This window comes from Haematobia irritans, chromosome 2 (assembly GCF_050003625.1).
Source record: "Haematobia irritans isolate KBUSLIRL chromosome 2, ASM5000362v1, whole genome shotgun sequence".
NCBI lineage: Eukaryota > Metazoa > Arthropoda > Insecta > Diptera > Muscidae > Haematobia > Haematobia irritans.
This window is the reverse complement of record NC_134398.1, coordinates 127,475,660-127,503,637: the sequence shown is the minus strand read 5'-3', so window position 1 is coordinate 127,503,637 and position 27,978 is coordinate 127,475,660. Positions and strand designations below refer to the sequence as shown.

Genomic DNA, 27,978 nt, shown 5'->3' with positions numbered 1-27,978 from the left:
ACATTTGAAAAACAAACAGCATATGTTTTCGCCTTGAGAGCAGCATTTTATGTATGTGTGGACATGTGTTTATCATTTTGGCATTATGGGCACAATTTTTTCTTGGTTCGTTAAAAGAAATCAGGGGTCTTCATAAAAATAACGAAAGGGCACTATACTCTTTTTAGAGTTGGGACAGTAAAATGAAATAAGGAGGAAATAGTGAAAAATTACACAGTACAATGTATAAAAACAAAGTTTAGTTCCTCTTTAATGGAACGATAAGAGTAATAGGAACTGAGAAATTCTAATGGCGATGAATAGAGAGGATTTGAGGCCATTGATAGGCATCATTACGGGACACAATACATTTGGGAAGCATGTGGTAAGGATTGGCTTAATGGTCGATGATATTTGTAGATGGTGCCTTGACCCGGAGGCTACAGAAGACTCTTACTACTTTCTGTGCCAGTGTCCGGCACTATCTTTTAGAAGAAACAAGATATTGGGCTCCTTTTTCTTTCAGGGCATTGCTGAGGTGCGTGACTGTGGTTTGAAGGATATACTCGCCTTTATCAAGGCTTCAGGATGGAAAACCTAGAGAAGCGTAAAGGAGTTAAGACCGACCAAGGCAGATGAAGACAGATGTCGAAGAGGAAAGAGGAAACCACGAGGATTCACAATGGACCATCATGGTCTAAGTGGACACCATTTAACCGTATAAGGTTTTTGGTGTCATCCTCCATAACCTAACCTAAGGGTCCTGGGTTCGAGTCCTGCTTCGACCGAACACCAAAAAATGTTTTATATGTTTTTTTTACAGATATGTTCGGAAGATTCTGAAAAGGTGTTCAACATTATACTATGAAATTGTAAAATATGTCTAATTAAGTCAGAAAAGAACAGCGCTTGATATAAACGAAATGGACTGTGTTGCTGGCTCAAATATAATTTTTGTTATTGAAAAAAATAAAATTTTGTAACAAACGAATTTTTTGGTGATAAAAGTTTAATATTTTCGCAGAAATTCAAAAAATTCTAACAAAAGAAAAACGTTTTCGGTACACGTTTTCCAAACGTTTTTATGCCCACCAGCATGGTGACGGGGGTATAATAAGTTTGTCATTCCGTTTGTAACACATCGAAATATCGGTTTCCGACTATATAAAGTATATATATTCTTGATCAGGGAGAAACTCTAAGACGATATAACGATGTCCGTCTGTCCGTCTGTCTGTCTGTTGTTATCACGCTACAGTCTTCAATAATGAAGCCATCGTGCTGAAATTTTGCACAAACTCGTCTTTTGTTTGCAGGCAGGTCAAGTTCGAAGATGGGCTATATCGGTCCAGGTTTTGATATAGTCCCCATATAAACCGACCTCCCGATTTGGAGTCTTGGGCTTATAGAAATCGTAGTTTTTATCCAATTTGCCTGAAATTTGAAATCTAGAGGTATTTTATGACCATAAAGAGGTGTGCCAAAAATGGTGAGTATCGGTCCATGTTTTGGTATAGCCCCCATATAGAATGATCTCCAGATTTTACTTCTTGGGCTTATAGAAACCGCAGTTTTTATTCAATTTACCTGAAATTGGAAATCTAGAGGTATTGTAGGACCACAAATACGTGTGCCAAAAATTGTGAGTATCGGTCCATGTTTTCGTATGGTCCCCATATAAAACGACCTCCCTATTTGGGGTCTTGGGCTTATAGAAACCGTAGTTTTTATCCATTTTGTCTGAGATTGGAAATCTAGAGGTATTTTAGGACCATAAAGAGGTGTGCCGAAAATGGTGAGTATCGGTCCATATTTTGTTATAGCCCCCATTTAGACCGATTTCCCGATTTTACTTCTTGGGCTTCTAGAATCCGAAGTTTTTATCCTATTTGCTAGAAATTGGAAATCTAGAGGTATTTTCGGGTCATAAAGAGGTGTGCCGAAAACGGTGAGTATCGGTCCATATTTTAGTATAGCCCCCATAAGAACGATCTCCCGATTTAACTCCTTGGGTTTCTAGAAACCGTAGTTTTTATCTGATTTGCCTGAAATTGTAAATATTCTGGTATTTTAGGCTCACAATAACGTGTATCGGATTAAGTATTTATCGGTCCATTTGGTAATGCCTCCATATAGACCGACTTCACTTCTTGAGGGTGTAGAAGGCGCACTGATCATGAAAATTGCTTGAAACTCAATGTAAAATTTTCAGATTTTACTTCTACAGATTTAAGATTTAAAATCAAGACGTTATTTTATAATTTTCTTGCACACTTACAAGAGATGTTAATGATTCCTCTAAAACTCAAACAAAAATGGTTCTTATAAATCCATAATCTGATATAGTCGTCATAGGTGAAATCTTTAAATTTATCTTCGGGAAGTGTCCTCAAGTCCTCAAGCCCTCCTGAATTTTCAAAGGAAACCCTAATATATGGTTCATGGTGGCGGGTATTTAAGATTCGGCCCGGCCGAACTTACTGCTGTATATACTTGTTTTTTCTTTGCGTGTGTCATTTGCCTTATAAAAAAAAGATTTCAAATCCACTTTCTGTAGATTTCGAGCCTAATGTGAATGAGCTTTAAGTATTTTGCATCTGTATAAACTACTAATTTCAGTCCAGCAATTCACTAATTGACTTTTAAATTTATTTTAATGGGGCATCAAATCAACCAAACTTATAACAGGCACCAAATCAACCAAAATTATAAATGAATTAAATTTAATTTCCCGTCACTCAACTACAAAATTTATGTTCTATCTCTTGAAAAAAAAAAGAAACTAGAGATACATTTTTTGAAAAAGATTATCCCTGAATCTTGGCACTCTAAATACAGAATTTAAACAGTGTCCCATTAAATATTCCACTCATTCAGGATTTTGTGAAAACCTCAAATTAACATGAACATCAATTCTTAGGGAAATCTCTGTGTTGGTGGATACAAAATCATCTATTGCACTTTTCCCTCTATAATGAACACATACACATACACATTTTAAGAGGACATAATGAACAGAATGCTTAAAGCAAAATTGAGCAGGGGAAACAAGAGAGCTACCAGGAAAAACCTAAAGTAAAAACTCCCCAAGGATTTTGTTATCCATGTTAAACATAGGCAAGTATTCACCATACAAAGTGTTGTCTTATGTTAAAGGTAATCTAACTAATACACTTACACATACATATATATACGAATATTTTCAAACACAAACAAAAAAACTGTTATGAGATGCTCGCCGATACGTTGTATGGTTTGTGTACTAAGTTGATAATTTGTAAGATTCACGAAATAGATTTCAGTTAATAGGAGAAATGTAAGATCTTTCGAAGACTAAAATTCTGGAAAATATCCCTAAGGGTCTTTATATTGTTCCCCATCACATGAGAAAAATAAATAGAGAAGAACATGTAGAAGATTCAATCGTACACTGAAAATTTTTTTTCATGTGGTCAAAGATTTCATGTTCTTAAAATACGAATGCGAATTTTGCTTGGCATAGAAGTCGCATTTCCCTGCTACAAAGTTTTTTCCTTGACCAAAAGTCGCTAAACTTTTCAATGAAGTCATTTTGTCCCTATAATTAAGAGACTCGACTTAAAAATGGGGATTTTTACGTTAAAAAAAATTGTTTGACTAAGTTTTAACAATTCTTTGGTTTAATAAATCTGAAAAATTCTTCAACATTAATTAAATCATCTTTAAATTTGTTGACTTGGCTACAAAGCAAATACGCGTTTAAAAATAGAAGATGTTTTTCAATATATTATTTCAGAGACGTTTTTTACTTGAAACATAGCATAATTTCTACTTGAAGGCGAGTCCGAATTTGAAAAATTAAGTTGAAGAAAAAAGCTGAAAATAAATTCCAATTTGTTTTCTGGTATCAAATACGCAATACTCAAATTTAAAAGAGATTGGTATTCTAAAAATATCCTTACTTCGATTCTTCGCTTCTAAGGCTCGAAATCAATACCAAAATCATTAGTGGAATGACAAAACCATTGGAACCGGTCATGAGTTTTTCAGTGTACTTTTGTAAAGGACTCTGATAGCACATGGAGAAATAAGCAGGAAAAGTATAATACAAATTTTTATTCTGGTATAAAGAACGAAAATTTCAAATTTAAAAGAGATCAGTGTCTTATTTGAAATCGCCACTTCTTTGGCTCGGAATCAGTATCAAAATCTTTAGTGTAAAGACTTTGGAATTGGACATGGGTTTTTCAGTGAAGAGAAACATTTTTTGAAGAATATATCGTACTTTATCTGGGGAGCCACCGTTGTGTAATGTTTTCACTCAGAAGTTTACATGGATCCAAAGATGTTGACCTTCCCTTAAGGATTTAGGTATTGATTCCAAGCCAAGGATATGGTTTCTTTAAAATAAAGACATTTGTTAGAGACTTATATTGCTTTAAACCTAGGATCAATATAATTAAAATTAGCACCCGATCTCATTTGTCGAACTATCATTATCTTTTTGAAATATTATTAATACAACTATTCACGTAGAAACAAATGCCAGTTTAAAATCCAAATTATAACATATGCCTCAAAAATATGTTTTTGTTTTATTTCCAAAAAAGAACTATAAGCCATAAATTCATAATCTTTAAAATTATTATTAGTCTCTATTGGAAGCGTTTTTATGTTAAATCTAAAGATTCAATAAATCAGTTAACTTAAATACGATTTCTTTATGCCAAAATCGAGTTTTTTACTTTAAGAAAAATTTGCCTTAGTTCAAAGACAAGCGACCTTAACGGAGGGATGGAAATTTCCAAGATTCGTGTCGAACATTGAATGAAAAAATTAAGATTATAAACTTTCGTCTAATTAAAATTTGTTTGTTTTAAGAATTTTGTTTATAATATTGTGTAAATTCCGGGTCCTAAAGTTTATGTTGCATAATCGTTTATATTAGGTTATTATTTTTCTCAGTGTAGAATTTCCGCCTTGCAAACAAGGGGCCCTGCACGCTCACAAAAAATCGATTCTGTAACATATACTCCCAAACATATTTTGCTTCAAGCATATATATTTTTGGTATTGCCCAAACATTTATATGTTTGATCTCTTCCAATATATAATATGTTTGAAAGCATATTGGTTTAAACAATATATGTTTGGGTAGTCTAAGTTCCAAACATTTTGTATTTTTGCATCCAAATTCAATAATGTTGTCTTCCAAAAAACAATATGTTATTATGTGAACATATAATATGTTTGGAAGCATTATGCACCCAAAAATATTATATGCTTAAAAAAAATTCTCCCAAACAATATTGTGCTCAAAATTTTATTTATTTATTTATATATTTACAATCATAATGAATTATGAAAATAAACAGGTTTATAGGTGCTAACAACAAAGTTTTTCGACCTGAATGCTCAAAATTTTGTTTCTGCCTAATTGTATATTCCCCCACATCTTTCTCACTTTATTTTAATTTTACCTTTTGCCGGACGGGGATTCGAACAGCGGACCACACAGTTTGTAAGGATCAAAGAAGTAGCTGATCAATTGCCCAAGGAAAAATAAAATGTTAATTTTGTAATAACAAGCAACAACCACCAACTTAATTCAATATCGCTCCCTATTAAATAGCGCTCCAAGCTACTAAACACATATAAAGGGTGATTCTTTTGAGGTTAGGATTTTCATGCATTAGTATTTGACAGATCACGTGGGATTTCAGACATGGTGTCAAAGAGAAAGATGCTCAGTATGCTTTGACATTTCATCATGAATAGCCGAACGATCTGCCACAACGTCGAATTTTCAGTGAATGGGCCCTAGAAAAGTTGGCAGAAAATCCGCTTTTTTATCGACAAATTTTGTTCAGCGATGAGGCTCATTTCTGGTTGAATGGCTACGTAAATAAGCAAAATTGCCGCATTTGGAGTGAAGAGCAACCAGAAGCCGTTCAAGAACTGCCCATGCATCCCGAAAAATGCACTGTTTGGTGTGGTTTGTACGCTGGTGGAATCATTGGACCGTATTTTTTCAAAGATGCTGTTGGACGCAACGTTACGGTGAATGGCGATCGCTATCGTTCGATGCTAACAAACTTTTTGTTGCCAAAAATGGAAGAACTGAACTTGGTTGACATGTGGTTTCAACAAGATGGCGCTACATGCCACACAGCTCGCGATTCTATGGCCATTTTGAGGGAAAACTTCGGAGAACAATTCATCTCAAGAAATGGACCGGTAAGTTGGCCACCAAGATCATGCGATTTGACGCCTTTAGACTATTTTTTGTGGGGCTACGTCAAGTCTAAAGTCTACAGAAATAAGCCAGCAACTATTCCAGCTTTGGAAGACAACATTTCCGAAGAAATTCGGGCTATTCCGGCCGAAATGCTCGAAAAAGTTGCCCAAAATTGGACTTTCCGAATGGACCACCTAAGACGCAGCCGCGGTCAACATTTAAATGAAATTATCTTCAAAAAGTAAATGTCATGGACCAATCTAACGTTTCAAATAAAGAACCGATGAGATTTTGCAAATTTTATGCGTTTTTTTAAAAAAAAAGTTATCAAGCTCTTAACAAATCACCCTTTATGTTTATAGGCTATTTCTAAATTAATATATGTTTGCATCCAAGCATATTATATTTACAAACATTTTATGTCCCAAACATAATATGTTCTAACATATTAACATATATGTCCCAAACATGTTATGCTAGTTTATGAACATTATATGCTTGCACTCAAAAATATTGTGTTTAAAAATTTGTGTTCCAAACATATAATGTTTATAGCCAAACATATGAAAAACAGTCTTTTTCATCCGTGTGGGTTCAATACTAGCTTCAGTCGAACGCCAAAAAGTTTTTCTGCCCTCAGTAATGCTTGGTACATTTCAGATGTTTCATATATAATCGGGCGGTGTTCGGCTTCCAAGACCTGATATTAATAATATAAGGTACCCTATTTCCACCACAAGATCACTTTCTACATTCACTGAACAATTTTACTTGAAGTCATGATCTAACGAAAAAGCTGGTTTTGTGGTTGTTAATTATTGTATATTTGAAAATATATCATAGATATATTTCGGGTGAAATATACTATGTTTTTGGGCTTCTAACTGCCAAAAAATAAAATTCAATTAAAATGAGACTATATATGAACAAACAACGATCTCTCCTATATATGCATGTAAGTATCCCTAGGCTTCCGACGTTATAATAGAGATTGATGTCTTAACTCAACATCCTAAGTCGACTTAGAATCTTTACTTATGAAGGTAGCAATATGTTAAATATTCCTGTAGCAGGATGCGTATGTGAATAAATTTCACTCCAGTCATGTGTATCCTGGTGGTGATAAATGAATATCATACATGTGGAGACTTTTTAAGGTGCAAAGTGAAGAAACAAAAAAACCTGAACACCAAAAAGATTTGTTATGCCAAAGGATGCTACTAAATAAATTTTTTTAAGATACCTAAACTGATGTTATTTAAAAATTCATGACACCTAAATTTGTATAGTGGCATTCCTTTTTAGTGCTTTTATGGATAGATTCACATGTTACCATTTTAGGCAGCTTGTCAATGATTTTTGTGGAATTCTAGGAAAAGGCAATTGAAGCTAACTTTAAAATAAATAAATTTTAATTAAAAGAAAGTTTAAAATCTTGGGTGTACAAGTGTTTTTCTTTAATTTAGGATATGAATCTTTGAAAATTGCGTCCCTCCGTTAATGTCGTATGTCTCTAACCAAAGGGGAGCCACCGTGGTGCAATGGTTAGCATGCCCGCCTTGCATACACAAGGTCGTGGGTTCGATTCCTGCTACGACCGAACACCAAAAAGTTTTTCAGCGGTGGATTATCCCACCTCAGTAATGCTGGTGACATTTCTGAGGGTTTCAAAGCTTCTCTAAGTGGTTTCATTGGAATGTGGAACGCCGTTCGGACTCGGCTATAAAAAGGAGGTCCCTTGTCATTGAGTTTAACATGGAATCGGGCAGCACTCAGTGATAAGAGAGAAGTTCACCACTGTGGTAACACAATGGACTGAATAGTCTAAGTGAGCCTGATACATCGGGCTGCCACATAACCTAACCTAACCTAACCTAACCTAACCAAAGGCGAATTTTCACATTTTTTCACATTTTTTCTTTAAATTATCGGAGATATTCAATCTTTGGAAAAAGGCCTCAAATATAGGCTAAGCATTATTTTGAATCTTTGATTTAGAGTTTTTATGAAAATTAGAAAGCACTTTTTACTTTTCATCAGCTTCAGTTATAATTTGGATTTTAATATGTAGAAAAAAAGAGAATGAAAATTAGATAAAGTTAGAAGTTAGATAGTTCCCAACAAATGTCTTTATTTTAAAGAAGCAGCATCTTTGGCTCGGAATCAATACCAGTGAACTTGTTTTTAGTGCAGAAGGTGCAAAATGGTGTAATGGCATACCCGCCTTACAAACATAAGGTCGAGCTAAAAAATTTTTCACCGCACGCTCACAAAAAATCGCTTCTGTAACATATACTCCCAAACATATTTTGCTTCAAGCATATATATTTTTGGGTATTGCCCAAACATTTATATGTTTGATTTCTTCCAATATATAATATGTTTGAAAGCATATTGGTCTAAACAATATATGTTTGGGTAGTCTAAGTTCCAAACATTTTGTATTTTTGCATCCAAATTCAATAATGTTGTCTTCCAAAACACAATATGTTATTATGTGAACACATAATATGTTAGGAAGCATTTTGCACCCAAAAATATTATATGCTTAAAAAAAATTCTCCCAAACAATATTGTGCTCAAAATTTTATTTATTTATTTATATATTTACAATCATAATGAATTATGAAAATAAACAGGTAATATAGGTGCTAACAACATAGGTTTTCGACCTGAATGCTCAAAATTTTGTTTCTGCCCAATTGTATATTCCCCGACATCTTTCTCACTTCCACGAGATTTTTTAATTCTTAGCACCTTTTTCTGTAATACAAACATTGTAGAAGAAATTATTCAATTTTATGATTTTTTTATTTTAATTTTACCTTTCGCCGGACGGGATTCGAACAGCGGACCACACAGTTTGTAAGGATCAAAGAAGTAGCTGATCAATTGCCCAAGGAAAAATAAAATGTTAATTTTGTAATAACAAGCAACAACCACCAACTTAATTCAATATCGCTCCCTGTTAAGTAGCGCTCCAAGCTACTAAACACATATATGTTTATAGGCTATTTCTAAATTAATATATGTTTGCATTCAAGCATATTATATTTACAAACATTTTATGTCCCAAACATAATATGTTCTAACATATTAACATATATGTCCCAAATATGTTATGCTAGTTTATGAACATTATATGCTTGCACTCAAAAATATTGTGTTTAAAAATTTGTGTTCCAAACATATAATGTTTATAGCCAAACATATGAAAAACAGTCTTTTTCAACCGTGCGGTGGATTATCCCCTCTCAATAATGCTGATGACATTTGTGAATGCATATAGCGTTTGTTTAGAAATCGTAGACACTTCCATATAGAAATATAAGTTCGGTTTTGTTGAAATCGGCAATAGTCTCGAGAATATAGTACACAAGAAAAAATTGCCTTTTGAAATACTCTTGGCAGACCAGCAAATTACATTTGACAACTCGGGAGATTAAGAATTTAAATATGTCACATCATCCCATAAGAGAAATGTTGTTTGTCTTTATTTTAAAGAAAGGTGGCTTTACTTCAAACACATTCGTTTAATTGAAATTTCTTTATGTTAAGGAAATTTGTCCTTAATGTTGTGTAAATAACGTGTCCTAGGATGGTTTAGGTTGCATATTCTTTCGAATCAATTAAGTTTAAAATATACGGAAAGATGAAAATTTTGCGTTTTACGAATTGGTAAAACCGAACAGGGGTGATGGCCAGTCTTAAAGGGTGATACGGTCAAAATTTGGTCAATATAAACTTGACGTATTTCTTTCAATTTTGCATTTAAAAAACACCCCTCATTTTGAAGGTGTGTGTGTGTGTAGAATATTGCTCCTATTTTGATTTTGGAATTCACTCTTCAGTTGTCAAAATGCCGTCCAAGCAAGGAGAGCAGCGTATCAAAATTTTGCTCGCGCATCGCGAAAATCCGAGCTACTCGCACGCAAAGCTGACAAAATCGCTAAAAGTTGCCAAATCAACCGTTACAAATGTAATTAAAGTGTTTGGGGAACGTTTGTCGACAGCCAGGAAGTCTGGATCGGGGGGAAATCGAAAACCGCTGAGACGACAAAGAGAGTTGCCGGTAGTTTCAAGCGAAACCCTAGCCTCTCTCTCCGAGATGCCACAAATAAGCTGGGTGTATCGTCTACAACCGTGCATCGAGCCAAAAAAGAGCCGGACTATCGACTTACAAGAAGGTAGTTACTCCAAATCGCGATGATAAACAAAATACGACGGCCAAAGCGCGATCCCGGAGGTAGTACATGACGATGCTGACGAAGTTTGACTGCGTGGTAATGGACGACGAAACCTATGTCAAAGCCGACTACAAGCAGCTTCCGGGACAGGAGTTTTATACGGCAAAAGGAAGGGGAAAGGTAGCAGATATTTTCAAGCACATAAAACTGTCAAAGTTCGTAAAGAAATATCTGGTTTGGCAAGGCATCTGTATCTGTGGCTTGAAAAGCAGCATTTTCATAGCTTCCGGGACTGTCAACCAAGAAATTTACGTGAAAGAGTGTTTGAATAAACGTCTGCTGCCTTTCCTGAAGAAACACGGTTGTTCCGTACTGTTTTGGCCGGATTTGGCATCTTGCCATTACGGTAAAAAGGCCATGGAGTGGTACGCCGCCAACAACGTGCAGGTGGTTCCCAAGGACAAGAACCCTTCCAATACGCCAGAGCTCCCCCCAATTGAGAAATACTGCACGGATGAAAAAGACTGTTTTTCATATGTTTGGCTATAAACATTATATGTTTGGAACACAAATTTTTAAACACAATATTTTTGAGTGCAAGCATATAATGTTCATAAACTAGCATAACATGTTTGGGACATATATGTTAATATGTTGGAACATATTATGTTTGGGACATAAAATGTTTGTAAATATAATATGCTTGGATGCAAACATATATTAATTTAGAAATAGCCTATAAACATATATGTGTTTAGTAGCTTGGAGCGCTATTTAACAGGGAGCGATATTGAATTAAGTTGGTGGTTGTTGCTTGTTATTACAAAATTAACATTTTATTTTTCCTTGGGCAATTGATCAGCTACTTCTTTGATCCTTACAAACTGTGTGGTCCGCTGTTCGAATCCCAGTCCGGCAAAAGGTAAAATTAAAATAAAAAAAATCATACAATTGAATAATTTCTTCTACAATGTTTGTATTACAGAAAAAGGTGCTAAGAACTAAAAAATCTCGTGAAAGTGAGAAAGATGTGGGGGAATATACAATTGGGCAGAAACAAAATTTTGAGCATTCAGGTCGAAAACCTATGTTGTTAGCACCTATATTACCTGTTTATTTTCATAATTCATTATGATTGTAAATATATAAATAAATAAATAAAATTTTGAGCACAATATTGTTTGGGAGAATTTTTTTTAAGCATATAATATTTTTGGGTGCAAAATGCTTCCAAACATATTATATGATCACATAATAACATATTGTTTTTTGGAAGACAACATTATTGAATTTGGGTGCAAACATACAAAATGTTTGGAACTTATTTGGGCAATAGCCAAAAATGTATATGCTTGAAGCAAAATATGTTTGGGAGTATATGTTACAGAAGCGATTTTTTGTGAGCGTGTGGGCTATTGTCAAGCGGAACCTAAAGAAGGCCAAAAAAGCTTCTAAGGACGAGCAGCAGTTCAAAGCAAGCTGGCTTTCTGTGGCGTAGAAGGTGAACAAGGTGGCTGTACAAAATCTGATGGCAGGTGTCAAGCGTGAGGCCCGGCAATTCGGATTTGGAAAAGCGAAAGCCTAACTGAATATTTTTCCTGAATTTTATACTAATTGAACTTGAAAAAGAAATTTAATTTGATTTTTTAAATAAACGATTTCACCGATTTACACGCGTTTTCCCTTGACCAAATTTTGACCGTATCACCCTTTAGGATATTCTTAATAATTAATCTGCATAACCAGATTGTAAACGTGATCATGATTAAAACCTTGAGCGTAAAATTTTAACATCATAGTTGTGCCAAAAATTGTAATCGAAATCAAGACGTGAGCCTACTTATGTTAAGTGAGTGTATTTTTCTGAAATTTATTACTGACGCATACTCACGGCGTATGATTCGATAATCACTCTCACGCACATTTAGGTTGTTGTCATCAGCATTAGGTTAGGTTAGGTATAGTGGCAGCCCGATATTTCAGGCTCACTTGGACTATTCAATCCATTGTGATTCCACAGTGGTGAACTTCTCTCTTATCACTGAGTACTGCCCGATTCTATGTTAAGCTCAATGACAAGGGACCTCCTTTTTATAGCCAAGTCCGAACTGCGTTCCACATCAGCATTACTCATGCCTCAAGCGTTGCGTTTCGTGAGTTACGATCATGTCGCGTCCCGTGCACACTTCTACTATAAATGCCACGTTACTTAAGGTACATCATTTGGTAGATTTCAAGATTAGCTTTTACACTAGACCCGACGAATCCACTTCATGATTTCCTCTATTTCTCTAAACAAATTTTTGATTCAAGGGCCCGAAATCTTTTAAAATTTGCTTTAATATCACTAAGCCGGTAGTTTAGATTACTGTGGCAAAAAATAGGCGAATTCTTGTTTTTTTTATATCTTGTTTTTAAAACGTTTGCATCAAACGAGACATCGAACTGCATTAACAGAATTTTTACGCAATTTTTTTTCAACATTTAATTTTTAACCAGGTGAGGCATAAAAAACAGAAATATGGAAAAGAGAAACGTTGTCCCTGGATGTCTGTCCATAATTAAAATTAGCATTAAAAAATAATAATAAATATGTCAACCAACAAATCACCACAGCTTCAGTGAAGAAGAGAATAAAGAATGCGGGAAATGAGTGTCGCTAATGGAATTTACTTGTTGCCTCAAATTAATAATGAAAGTTATGCGTGTATTGGCCAACAATGCCATTAGCTATGAAATAAAAATGGGTCTGTGTTGAAGGAATGGCATTGGATACTAAGAACGGAAGCCCTCATTCTTCTCATGAATAAATTAGTCCATGAATAAACTGATACAGTAAACATACATACATGCAGACACGCATAGAAAATAGGGTACACAATGGGAAACATGAGGAAATAATAAGTTTTTAGGCATCAAACTGTATTAGACGTGGTTAACTGAAATTTACAGATAGCTAGTTTCGTCTTTTTTTTTAATTTTTTATTATCCCTTACCGTTCTGAAAACCATTATTACAAAATTTTTGTTTCCTGATAAGTAAAGAATTTTGAGTTCTTCCATCTTGTGTTTTTAAACTGCTTATGGAGGAGAACTTTGTTGCAAAGTTTAAGCTGAATTTTGTGGTTTGAAAAAAAAAATTGCCAAATAAAATTTTTGCGACTTGCGATTGTGATTACAGGAACATGAGGGTATGATTCAACATTACCACTTTCCTTGGAACTACAACAGTTAGAGAGGAAAGCAAAAAAAAAAACAGTTAAAGAAGTGTTAAGAAAGTTACGAGCTTATCTCACTCGATGTTACTTGAAGTAGTGTCTAAGGACTTCGACACATTTAAAAATTTGGGTAAATGTGAAATCTTTATGAAAAGTTTGAGGGAGGAAACATTAGATTTAATGATATGTTCTGAAAATCTAAAAGATGATTTTCCGTTGAGTATTCAAACTTTTTTATCTAATTTTTCAATTTGAAAAATTTTTCGCTCCGAACGGATGTTGAACATGGGTTTGTTAGCACCATAACAAACTGTCTTAGCCCACTCAACCCCAAACGCTATTGAACATGAAGCATCGAAATGTCAATTAAAATGTTTTTAATTTGATCCTAGTATAACATTCTAAATACTTCTGGAGATGCCCTTTATTATTATGAAACAAGTATATACGGCCGTAAGTTCGACCAGCCCGAATCTTAAATACCCAGCACCATGAATCAAATATTAGGGTTTCCTTTGAAATTTCAGGTGGGCTTGAGTACTTGAGGACACTTCCAGAAGATAAATTTAAAGATTTCACCTATGAGGACTATATCAGATTCTGGATTTATAAGAACCATTTTTGTTTGAGTTTTAGAGGAATCATTAACATAAGTTGTAAGTGTGCAAGAAAATTATAAAATAACGTCTTGATTTGAAATCTTAAATCTGTAGATTTTCACCCGAGAAGTAAAATCTGGAAATTTTACATTGAGGTTCAAGCAATTGAAGTCGGTCTATATGGAGGCATTACCAAATGGACCGATAAAAACTTAATCCGATACACGTTCTTGTGAGCCTAAAATACCAGAATTTTTACAATTTCAGGCAAATCGGATAAAAACTACGGTTTCTAGCAACCCAAGGAGTTAAATCGGGAGATCGTTCTTATGAGGGCTATACTAAAATATGGACCGATACTCACCGTTTTCGGCACACCTTTTTATGGCCCGAAAATACCTCTAGATTTCCAATTTCAGGAAAATTGGATAAAAACTTCGGATTCTAGAAGCCCAAGAAGTAAAATCGGGATATCGGTCTATATGGGGACTATACCAAAACACGGACCGATACTCACCATTTGTGGCATACCTCTTTATGGTCCTAAAATAACTATAAATTTCCAATTTCAGGCAAATTGTATATAAACTACGGATTCTATAAACCCAAGATGTAAAATCGGGAAATCGGTCTATATGGGGGCTATACCAAAATATGGACCGATACTCACCATTTTCGGCACACCTCTTTATGGTACTAAAATACCTCTAGATTTCCAATTTCAGACAAATTGGATAAAAACTACGGTTTCTATAAGCCCAAGAAGTAAAATCGGGAGGTCGTTTTATATGGGGACCATACCAAAACATGGACCGATATGGATTTTGACACACGTATTTGTGGTCCTACAATACCTCTAGATTTCCAATTTCAGGTAAATTGAATTAAAACTCCGGTTTCTATAAGCCCAAGAAGTAAAATCGGGAGATCGGTCTATATGGGGGCTATACCGAAATATGGACCGATACTCACAATTTTTGGCACACGTATTTGTGGTCCTACAATACCTCTAGATTTCCAATTTCAGGTTAATTGAATAAAAACTCCGGTTTCTATAAGCCCACGAAGTAAAATCGGGAGATCGGTCTATATGGGGGCTATACCAAAATATGGACCGATACTCACAATTTTTGGCACACGTATTTGTGGTCCTACAATACCTCTAGATTTCCCATTTCAGGTAAATTGAATAAAAATTGCGGTTTCTATAAGTCCAAGAAGTAAAATCGGGGGATCGGTCTATATGGGGGCTATACCAAAACATGGACCGATACTCACCATTTTTGGCACACCTCTTTATGGTCATAAAATACCTCTAGATTTCAAATTTCAGACAAAACCTACGATTTCTATAAGCCCAAGACCCCAAATCAGACAAAAGACGAGTTTGTGCAAAATTTCAGCACGATTGCTTCATTATTGAAGACTGTAGCGTGATTACAACAGACAGACAGACAGACGGACATGGTTATATCGTCTTAGAATTTCTCCCTGATCAAGAATATATACACTTTATATAGTCGGAAATCGATATTTCGATGTGTTACAAACGGAATGACAAACTTATTATACCCCCGTCACCATTCTATGGTGGTGGGTATAAAAACGAAGAATGCAGGGTCAAATCTTACCAATGGGTCAAATCAACTCCACTTAAAAAAATAATGTATAAATATTTTTATACCCTCCACCATAGGATGGGGGTATATTAACTTTGTCATTCCGTTTGTAACACATCGAAATTTTGCTCTAAGACCCCATAAAGTATATATATTCTGGGTCGTGGTGAAATTCTGAGTCCATCTAAGCATGTAGCCACCGTGGTGCAATGGTTAGCATGCCCGCCTTGCATACACAAGGTCGTGGGTTCGATTCCTGCTACGACCGAACACCAAAAAGTTTTTCAGCGGTGGATTATCTCACCTCAGTAATGCTGGTGACATTTCTGAGGGTTTCAAAGCTTCTCTAAGTGGTTTCACTGGAATGTGGAACGCCGTTCGGACTCGGCTATAAAAAGGAGGTCCCTTGTCATTGAGCTTAACATGGAATCGGGCAGCACTCAGTGATAAGAGAGAAGTTCACCACTGTGGTATCACAATGGACTGAATAGTCTAAGTGAGCCTGATACATCGGGCTGCCACATAACCTAACCTAACCTAAGCATGTCCGTCCGTCCGTCCGTCTGTTGAAATCACGATAACTTCCGAACGAAACAAGCTATCGACTTGAAACTTGGCACAAGTAGTTGTTATTGATGTAGGCCAGATGGTATTGCAAATGTGCCTTATCGGTACACTGTTACGTATAGCCCCCATATAAAGGGACTCTCAGATTTGGCTTGTGGAGCCTCAAAGAGAAGCAAATTTCATCCGATCCGCCTGAAATTTGGTACATGATGTTGGTATATGGTCTCTAACGACCACGCAAAAATTGGCCCACATCGGTCCATAATTATATATAGCCCTCATATAAACCGATCCCCCGATTTGGCTTGTGGAGCCTCTAACAGAAGCATATTTCATCCGATCCGGCTGAAATTTGGTACATGGTGTTGGTATATGGTATCTGATAACCATGCAAAAATTGGTCCACATCGGTCCATAATTATATATAGCCCCCATATAAACCGATTCCCAGATTTGGCTTGCGGAGCCTCAAAGAGAAGCGAATTTCATCCGATCCGGCTGAAATTTGGTACATGATGTTGGTATATGGTCTCTAACAACCATGCAAAAATTAGTCCACATCATTCCATAATTATATATAGCCCTCATATAAACCGATCCCCAGATTTGGCTTGCGGAGCCTCAAAGAGAAGCAAATTTCATTCGATCCGGCTGAAATTTGGTACATGGTGTTGGTATATGGTCCCTAACAACCGTGCAACAATTGGTCCACATCGGTCCATAATCATATATAGCCCCCATATAAACCGATCCCCAGATTTGGCTGGCGGAGCCTCAAAGAGAAGCAAATTTCATCCGATCCGCCTGAAATTTGGTACATAATGTTGGTATATGGCCTCTAACAACCATGCAAAAATTAGTCCACATCATTCCATAATTATATATAGCCCCCATATAAAACGTTCTCCAGATTTGACCTCCGGAGCTTCTTGGAGGAGCAAAATTCATCCGATCCGGTTCAAATATGGATCTTGGTGTTAGTATATGGCCGCTAACAACCATACCAAAATTGGTCCATATCTATAGTTATATATAGCCGATCTCCAATCACACAAAAATTGGTCCATATCGGTTCATAATCATGATTGCCACTCGAGCCAAAAATAATTTACCAAAATTTTATTTCTATAGAAAATTTTGTTAAAATTTTATTCGGTTCATAATCAGTTTGCCACTCGAGCCAAAAACAAGTATATACGGCCGTAAGTTCGGCCAGGCCGAAGCTTATGTACCCTCCATCATGGATTGCGTAGAAACTTCTTCTAAACACTGCCATCCACAATCGAATTACTTAAGTTGCGGTAACGCTTGCCGATGGCAAGGTATCTTAAAACCTCCTAACACCATCTTCTAAATTGTATGTAAGTCCATACGTGGTATATATTAAATTAAAAAAAAAGATCGATCCAATACGTATATAATTCAGTTTGACAAAGTAGACATAAAATTTTGACAACATTTTCTACAGAAATAAAATTTTAACAAACTTTTCTATGGAAATAAAATTTTCACAAAATTTTCTATAGAAAGAAAATTTTGGCAAAAATTTCTACAGAAATAAAATTTTAACAAAATTTTCTATAGAAATAAACTTTTGACAAAATTTTCTATAGAAATAAAATCTTGGTAGATTATTTTTGGCTCGAGTGGCAACCTGATTATGAACCGAATAAAATTTGAACAAAATTTTCTATAGAAATAAAATTTTGACAAAATTTTCTATAGAAATAAAATTTTGACAATGATGAAAATTTTATTATGAACCGAATAAAATTTTAACAAAATTTTCTCTAGAAATAAAATTTTGACAAAATTTTCTATAGAAATAAAATTTTGGTAGATTATTTTTGGCTCTAGTTGCAACCATGATTATGAACCGATATGGACCCATTTTTGTGTGATTGGACCAATTTTGGTATGGTTGTTAGAGACCATATACTAACACCACGTTCCTAATTTGAACCGGATCGGATGAATTTTGCTCCTCCAAGAGGCTCCGGAGGTCAAATCTGGATAATGTTTTATATGGGGGCTATATATAATTATGGACCGATATGGACCAATTGTGACACGGTTGTTAAAGATCATATACTAACACCATGTTCCAAATTACAACCAGATTGGATAAAATTTGCTTCTCTTGGAGACTTCGCAAGCCAAATCTGGGGATCGGTTTATATGGGGGCTATATATATAATTATGGACCGATGTGGACCAAATTTTGCATGATTGTTAGAGACCATATACCAACACCATGTACCAAATTTCAGCCGGATCGGATGAAATATGCTTTTCTTAGAGGCTCCGCAAGCCAAATCTGGGGATCGGTTTATATGGGGGCTATATATAATTATGGACCGATGTGGACCAATTTTTGCATGGTTGTTAGAGACCATATACAAACACCATATACCAAATTTCAGACGGATCGGATGAAAAATGCGTCTGTTAGAGGCTCCACAAGCCAAATCTGAGGGTCCCTTTATATGGGGGCTATACGTAAAAGTGGACCGATATAGCCCATTTTCAATACCATCCGACCTACATCGATAACAACTACTTGTGCCAAGTTTCAAGTCGATAGCTTGTTTCGTTCGGAAGTTAGCGTGATTTCAACAGACGGACTGACGGACATGCTTAGATCGACTCAGAATTTCACCACGACCCAGAATATATATACTTTATGGGGTCTTAGAGCAATATTTCGATGTGTTACAAACGGAATGACAAAGTTAATATACCCCCATCCTATGATGGAGGGTATAATAATCTACCAACATTTTATTTCTTAGAAAATGTTGTCAAAATTGTATTTCTATAGAAAATTTTGTTAAAATTTTATTTCTATAGAAAATTTTTGTTAAAATTTTATTTCTATAGAAAATTTTGTCAACATTTTATTTCTGTAGAAAATTTTTGTCAAAATTTTATTTCTATAGAAAATTTTGTTTGCATTTTATTTCTATAGAAAAGTTTGTTAAAATTTTATTTCTGTAGAAAATTTTGTCAAAATTTTCTTTTTATAGAAAATTTTGTAAAAATTTTATTTCTATAGAAAATTTTGTCAAAATTTTATGTCTATGGATAATTTTGTCAAACTGAATTATATACGTATTTGATCGATCTATTTTGATTTAATATAACCACGTATGGACTTACATACAATTTAGAAAATGGTGTTAGGAGGTTTTAAGATACCTTGCCATCGGCAAGCGTTACCGCAACTTAAGTAATTCAATTGTGGATGGCAGTGTTTAGAAGAAGTTTCTACGCAATCCATGATGGAGGGTACATAAGCTTCGGCCTGGCCGAACTTACGGCCGTACATACTTGTTTCCATTTTCATTTGAAATTTTTTACAGTTTTTGGGTGAAATTTTTAATTTTATTTTAATTTTTTTTTAATTTGTTATTGATTTTCTGTTCTTTTTTACGTCAGTTAATTGTCCAAACTTGAAATTTTCACTTTAAATGGCCAAATAGCGTATTTTCTAAGACAAAAGATAATCAAAGTTCTGCATGTATAAATAAATGTCAGTTTAAAAATCTAACTTATAACAGATACTTCAAATACACACAGAAAACAAATTTGTTGTGACAACCAATTCTTTTGCCAACCAAATTATTCGGTCCCATCTACTACCAGAATATAACTGACAAAATTTGTCAAAGCAACCAACTGAAGTCTTGCACAACAGTATATCAAATTGTTTGGATAACTAAAATTTGGGCACATTATAAGTCTAATTGGTAATCCCAACCAATAAGATTTTATTCGTTTGTTGAAACAACTACTTATTATTTTCGGACAACCAATGCTTGAGAAATTAAAGAAACCCTTTGGTGAATTAATTTTAGTCTGTATTTAATTTTAATACATATTAATATTTTTATTGACTATTAACGTAAAAAAACATCGTCATCTTTAGAACCTTTTATGAACTGCAAAAGAAACTCCATGAGATAGCAAGAGTTGCGAAATCTACACAATTTTCAGGTCCAAGGAGGTCAAAATATTTTTTTTTAATTTCTGGAAGAAAAGCAGACATAATATAAAAAAAAAAATTGCGTTAACGTTAAAAAATGTACCTTTGATCGTGTTCTGTTGGCAAAGTTTGTCTAATAGAACACGCCTTACATGATTATATATGTCATTCGATTTGAGTGGCAGTACCCCAATGTACCCAAAATCCCAACAGAGATTAAAAACTGAATGGAAATGATGCAGATACTGCTGATGCTCCACTGACAATTACCCGATCGTGACTCACGCATGGACCTTGAAATGTTGTTATGTCTTTGCACCAGAATCTTTCTTCAGTTCTGATCGATTTTAAGTTCGATGGCGAGGTAGCCATTCACATCCTCGGAAATCGTCACATTTGTTAAAATATCTCTAGTAGGGGAGAACGTAAGTGAGTGATATTAATTTCATTTGATGATTATGTTACTTACCACTTAAGAATGCAGCTACCGAATTAAAAAGAATATATACCTAATTCACAGACAGTCTTTATGGCCAGAATTTTCTCTAATATTGGGTACTCGACATGAAAAATTTTAATTGTATTGAAATTTTGAGAATTTAGAGTTTATAATTAATGAAATCAAACAACAACTTATTTGTTGTCATATTTATGTAGTCCATAGCAACAAATTCCTTTATAACTATACAATTTGTTAACACAACCAACTTATTGGCTAGGCGGACTTTCAGTTGGGTTTGGTGACACATTGGCAAGACAAATCAGTTATCACAACAGGGTGGAATAAATTGAAATGGTTAGTTACTTCAATGTATAAATAACGACCAATATTTGGTCATGTGTACCATCTTTTGGTCACACCACCGTTATACTGATTATATAAAATATCAAACAAGAGAAATAACTAACAATTATTCCACCCAATTAAAAATTGTGGGTCTCCACTATCAAACTGTTGTCCTAATCGAATTCCAACCAATCATTTCTCTGGGTGTATACTTTTAATTTCGAAAAAGCTTTAAACCAATGATTCAATATCCTCAAAATATATCTAAGCCTATATTTAAAGTTATTCCTTTAATCCAAAGAATCAAGTTATTCTTTTAAATTAAAAATGTGTTTCTCTAAAAATTTGCCTTACTTCAAAGATATATGATCTCCATGGGAGACGCATATATTGAAGATTCGGGTCCTACACCGAAAACAGATTGGGTTTTCAATCACGAAATTAATTGACCCAATTAATGTTTAAATGAAATATCTTCAATCACAGAAATGATAGCATCAATCAAAGTCAATTGAAAAATTAATTGTTCCAATTAAAAATTTAATTGATACAAGTGATTAATTATTAATTTTTGTAATTGATATTGGTTTCAATTAAAAAAAATTGTTGAACCAATTAAATTTTTAAATGAATAATTTTTAGAATTCAATTAAAATTTTAATTGGCAAAGTTTTTGTGATATTTTTGTTCTGTGTAAATTTAATGACAAGATTAAAAGTTAACTTATCACTCAAATTTTTTGTTTGAAAGAAATTTGTTCTTCAAGTTGGGTAAATTGTGTATTTAGCATATTTGTTCATATAAGGTCAATAGTTTTTCCAGTGTATGTTTAGCCTAATAATAAGGATTTCTTTTTATAACTGATTCTATCGTAAAGCTTATCGACTTTTGGTTAAGTAAAAAAACAAGTAATGCTGAAATTGCATTTGTATTTGAAGCACAAGGTTAGGTTAGGTTTAAGTGACAGCTCATTTTTTTCACTTTCACTTAGACTATTCAGTCCCTTGTAATACCACATTAACTAAAAATATATGCCTAAACATTTTGGGATATTACATCATTACATTGCAGCCAAAGTTTTGCCCTGCGAGCATCCTTTGAGGTCTGAGAACAAGAAAAAGTCGCTGGGGGCCAGATCTGGAGAATACGGTGGGTGGGGAAGCGATGCGAAGCCCAATTCATGAATTTTTGCCATCGTTCTCAATGACTTGTGGCACGGTGCGTTGTCTTGCTGGAACAACACTTTTTTTCTTCTTCATATGGGGCTGTTTTGCCGCGATTTCGACCTTCAAACGCTCCAATAACGCCATATAATAGTCACTGTTGTTGATTCCATGCGCATCCCAAAAAACAGATGCCATTACATTGCCAGCGGACTTTTGATCTTTCCACGCTTCGGAGACGGTTCACCGGTCGCTGTCCACTCAGACGACTGTCGATTGGACTCAGAAGTGTAGTGATGGAGCCATGTTTCATCCATTGTCACATATCGACGGAAAAACTCGGGTGTATTTCGAGTTAACAGCTGCAAACACCGCTCAGAATCATCAACACATTGTTGTTTTTGGTCAAATGTGAGCTCGCGCGGAATCCATTTTGCATAGAGCTTCCGCATATCCAAATATTGATGAATGATATGACCAACATGTTCCTTTGATATCTTTAAGGCATCTGCTACTCGATCAACTTCAATTTACGGTCATTCAAAATCATTTTGTGGATTTTTTTGATGTTTTCGTCGGTAACCACCTCTTTCGGGCGTCCACTGCGTTCACCGTCCTCCGTGCTCATTTCACCACGCTTGAATTTTGCATACCAATCAATTATTGTTGATTTCCCTGGGGCAGAGTCCGGAAACTCATTATCAAGCCAAGTTTTTGCTTCCACCGTATTTTTTCCCTTCAGAAAACAGTATTTTATCCAAACACGAAATTCCTTTTTTTCCATTTTTTTCACAATAACAAAAGTTGCTTCACAAAAGACGCTCTATCTCACAAACTAATTGACTTACAGACGTCAAATTTTGACACGAATTATTTGAAGGTTGGTACTATATAAAAATAATATGCATTTAATACTAGCAACGCCATCTATGTGTCAGACCGGGGATTATCAGCCAATCTGTTATATCAGACTGAAAATTACTACAGTGATGAGGTAATCTGTTCACGACTTTAAGTTCCAGGTCTTTTGAGAGCCCACTTGTCTATCCAATTTGGAGCCATCGGTAAAGAAATCTATAAACTTGTACTCCCCGGACCACGTCTCATTGTTGGGAATTGGTGTTTCATATTTCTTGTCGAAAAGCGGTTTTGCCAGATTGTATTCCAATATGGTTGGTACATCTTACACCATTGTGAGGACCGAACTATGAACCCTTCTTCCGATCACAGCGATAGCTCGCGCAACCATACAGCAATAAATGAAATATTACATTAAGGGAATCTTTTACTGTTCTTTCTTCAATATTAAACTTAAAATTCAGCCCCCTATCCAATATCACGAGGTATTATGTACACCCACCAAAGGAATTTCATTACCACCTAAGGTTTTACCCTGGGAATTTTACGGTCTTTGCAGTACATGACTAATTCTTGCTTTGCAGGATTTACCCTTAGACTATTTTCTCCTTCGTCATTTCTCATTCATCCGAGATCTGATGATGTATCATATCTCTAATTGTAGATCGGAATTTTCCCTTGACTTCCAAAGCCACGTCATCAGCGTATGCCACCACTTTTATCCGTCTTTGTCTAATCTTTGTGTTTACGAAAATATTTTGTTCAGTCAGTTACGCCTTAAATTTTCCATAATAGTTTTTTCGCAACCGGTTATAAAAATCGGATGTTTCTTAAAATCACAAAATCGAACACAACCTTTACCTATGAAGATTCGAAGATTTCCTTAGAGTTAACAAATCGGCAAAGCAGCAAACCCTAATTCCTTGAATGTGCCTTCAATTAGTATACAGATTTCCTTAGAGTTAACAAATCGGCAAAACTGCAAACCCTAATTCCTTGAATGTGCCTTCAATTAGTATACTCTTCAATCTGAATGACATGTCTATCAAAAAGCACAAAAATGGCAAAAAAATTCATTGGGTCATTATTTAAGTTGCTAGAGAGAGTATATTCCTCGATCTTTCACCCATTCATGATTCCGTTGGGTTGGTTGATTGGTTGCTCGTCAAATAGGACAAGTGATGGGAAAGTAATTTGTGTGATTAGTTCTGTAGGCGTTCTATACACACGTCCATGGCTATGGATGATTCCCCGAATATGGTATAGAGTTGAACGTATATCCTTTTGTAATTTTTTGAGAATCGTGAAGAGTTGTGTGCCATACACGAAGGTGTTGGAAAAACAAATCACATTTTCATTTCGTAATTGTTTGCTTTGGATGAAAGTCGTATTTAATTGAATAAAAGGTCAGTGCTCCTAAACACTCTAACCCTGCGTCTGCATAAGCGATTGCTTGTTATGAATAATAGATGTCTCAATTTTCCATTGTGAATGTTCAATCCAATGCGAATGAAAAAAAAACACACAAAAGGGGGTTATGAAGAGTTTTTTTCCAAAGGATATTTCTCTATCCCATTAAAAAAAATATTGGAAAATGTTTGGTTTTAAAGCGGTTTACAAAATAAATAAATAAAAAATGTTCTGTATAGATTTGGCTAAATTGGATGGTCAGCGGACGATTAGAAAACATAAACTTCGCACGTGCCGGTTATTCATATATTGCTTTATAATTGAAATTGTGAAGGAACATAAGGAGTCCCATGCCCAAAAGAAATATAGAAAATCTGGTGATAGACACTGTATTCATGTTAAAATTTTGTATTCGTATAGCCATGTTTGTCCGTCCATCTACCTTCCCAACTAAAATATAAATCGGTTTGAGATTTTATAAAAATATCGATTAGTGGAGAAAGATACTCGGGGAGAAGATATATGGTTGTCACGATCATTATACCCTGCGCCACACTGTGGAACAGGGTATTGTAAGTTAGTGCATATGTTTGCAACACCAAGAAGGAGACGAGATAGAGACATGGTGTCTTTGGCAAAAATGCTCAGGGTGGGCTCCTGAGTCGATATAGTCTGGGCTCCTGAGTCGATATAGTCTGTCGGATCAGATTTAGATATAGCTCCCATATATATCTTTCGCCCGATACGGACTAATACGGTCCCAGCAGCCAGAGTTTTACCCCAATTTGGTTGAAATTTTGCACTAGGAGTACAATTAGTAGTGTTGTCAAGTGTGCCAAATTTTATTGAAATCGGTTAAGATTTAGATATAGCTCCTATATATATCTTTCGCCCGATATGCACTAATACGGTCCCAGAAGCCAGAGTTTTACTCCAATTTGCTTGAAATTTTGCACTAGGAGTACAATTAGTAGTGTAGTCAAGTGTGCTGAATTTTATTGAAATCGGTTCAGATTTAGATATAGCTCCCATATATAGCTTTCGACCGATTTACACTCATATGACCACAGAGGCCAATGTTTTGCTCCGATTTAGTTGAAATTTTGCACAGGGAGTAGAATTAGCATTGTAGCTATGCGTGCCAAATTTGGTTGAAATCGGTTCAGATTTAGATATATCTCCCATATATAGCCTTCGCCCGATTTACACTCATATGACCACAGAGTCCAACTTCTTGCTCCGATTTATTTGAAATCTTGCACAGGGAGTAGAATTAGCATTGTAGCTATGGGTGTCCAATTTGGTTGAAATCGGTTCAGATTTAGATATATCTCCCATATATAGCTTTCCCCCGATTTACACTCATATGACCACAGAGGCCAATTTTTAACTCCGATTTAGTTGAAATTTTTAACAAGGAGTAGAATTAGCATTATAGCTATGCGTGCCAAATTTGGTTGAAATCGGTTCAGATTTAGATATAGCTCCCATATATATGTTTTTCTGATTTCGACAAAAATGCTCAAAATACCAACATTTTCCTTGTAAAATCGCCACTGCTTAGTCGAAAAGTTGTAAAAATGACTCTAATTTTCCTAAACTTCTAATACATATATATCGAGCGATAAATCATAAATAAACTTTTGCGAAGTTTCCTTAAAGTTGCTTCAGATTTAAATGTTTCCCATATTTGTATACCCTGCGCCACACTGTGGAACAGGGTATTATAAGTTAGTGCATATGTTTGTAACACCCAGAAAGAGACGAGATAGACACATGGTGTCTTTGGCAATAATGCTCAGGGTGGGTCCCTGAGTCGATATAACCATGTCCGTCTGTCCGTCCGTCCGTCTGTCTGTGAACACATTTTTGTGATCAAAGTCTAGGTCGCAATTTAAGTCCAATCGCCTTCAAATATGGCACATGTTCCTAATTTGGGTCAGAATAGAACTCTATTGATTTTGGAAGAAATCGGTTCAGATTCAGATATAGCTCCCATATATATCTTTCGCCCGATATGCACTAATATGGACCTAGCAGCCAGAGTTTTATACCGATTTGCTTGAAATTTTGTACAAACATAACACTTAGTCATATAGTCAAGTGTACAAAATTTGATTGAAATCGGTTCAGATTTAGATATAGCTCCCATATATATCTTTCGCCCGATATGGACTTACATGGCCCCAGAAGCCAGATTTTTGGCCGAATTTGGTTGAAATTTTGCACTAGGAGTACAATTAGTAGTATAGTCAAGTGTGCAAAATTTGATTGAAATCGGTTCAGATTTAGATATAGCTCCCATATATAGCTTTCGACCGATTTACACTCATATGACCACAGAGGCCAATTTTTTACTCCGATTTAGTTGAAATTTTGCACAGGGTGTAGAATTAGCATTGTAGCTATGCGTGCCCAATTTGGTTGAAATCGGTTCAGATTTAGATATAGCTCACATATATATGTTTTTCTGATTTCGACAAAAATGGTCAAAATGCCAACATTTTTCTTGTAAAAATCGCCACTGCTTAGTCGAAAAGTTGTAAAAATGACTCTAATTTTCCTAAACTTCTAATACATATATATCGAGCGATAAATCATAAAAAAACTTTTGCGAAGTTTCCTTAAAATTGCTTCAGATTTAAATGTTTTCCATATTGTTTTACTAACATTGTGTTCCACCCTAGTGCATTATCCGACTTAAATTTTGAGTCTATAGATTTTGTAGAAGTCTACCAAATTCTGTCCAAATCGAGTGATATTTAAATGTATGTATTTGGGACAAACCTTTATATATACCCCCAACACATTTGACGGATGTGATATGGTATCGAAAATTTAGATCTACAAAGTGGTGCAGGGTATAATAAAGTTGGCAAGTCATGGCAACGCCGTCGATGGTGCAATGTGCTAAGGCGACTGTTAACACGTATGGTGTAGACAATCCAGGTTCGAGTCACGGTAGCGGTTTTTTAATATAATTTCGTAACCAATACATTTTCATATCATTGACGCTGGTTGTTATTTTGACAACGTATGGTGTTATTATATCGTTTTCAGATTGGCACCGCCTGTTCCCCATTTGACACCACATGTGTGTTGATTCACTGTCACGAACGAATCGTTTTGAAACGTACACACCGTTCATGACTTTTTCATTGGGTGTACATAAGACAAAGAGACTGGACTGGACCTTAGACAAACAAAATTTTCTTTGGTTTAAAGAAACCCATTTATAAGTCGATTCACCTAACTATAAGGAGAAAACGATTTAATTTAAAAGTTTATCGACTTTTGGACAAGGAAAATAACTTTATGCCAGAGAAATGCGTCTTCTATGCTAAACAAAATTCCCATTCGTATTAAAGACCATAAACTATTTGGCCTGAC

General features: G+C 35.1%; 1 protein-coding gene and 1 long non-coding RNA gene across 2 annotated transcripts in view; both read right to left on the bottom strand.

Annotated features, from left to right (window-relative positions):
* The window catches only part of LOC142226223 (putative G-protein coupled receptor CG31760), a 289,440-nt gene that overhangs the window by 21,025 nt on the left and 240,437 nt on the right, over positions 1–27,978 (bottom strand). The window lies entirely within an intron of this gene.
* Positions 20,474–20,958, bottom strand: LOC142223969 (uncharacterized). Its single transcript, XR_012718986.1, has 2 exons — positions 20,840–20,958; positions 20,474–20,780 (listed from the first exon to the last, which is right to left on the bottom strand). It is a non-coding gene; the product is annotated as an uncharacterized LOC142223969 (long non-coding RNA).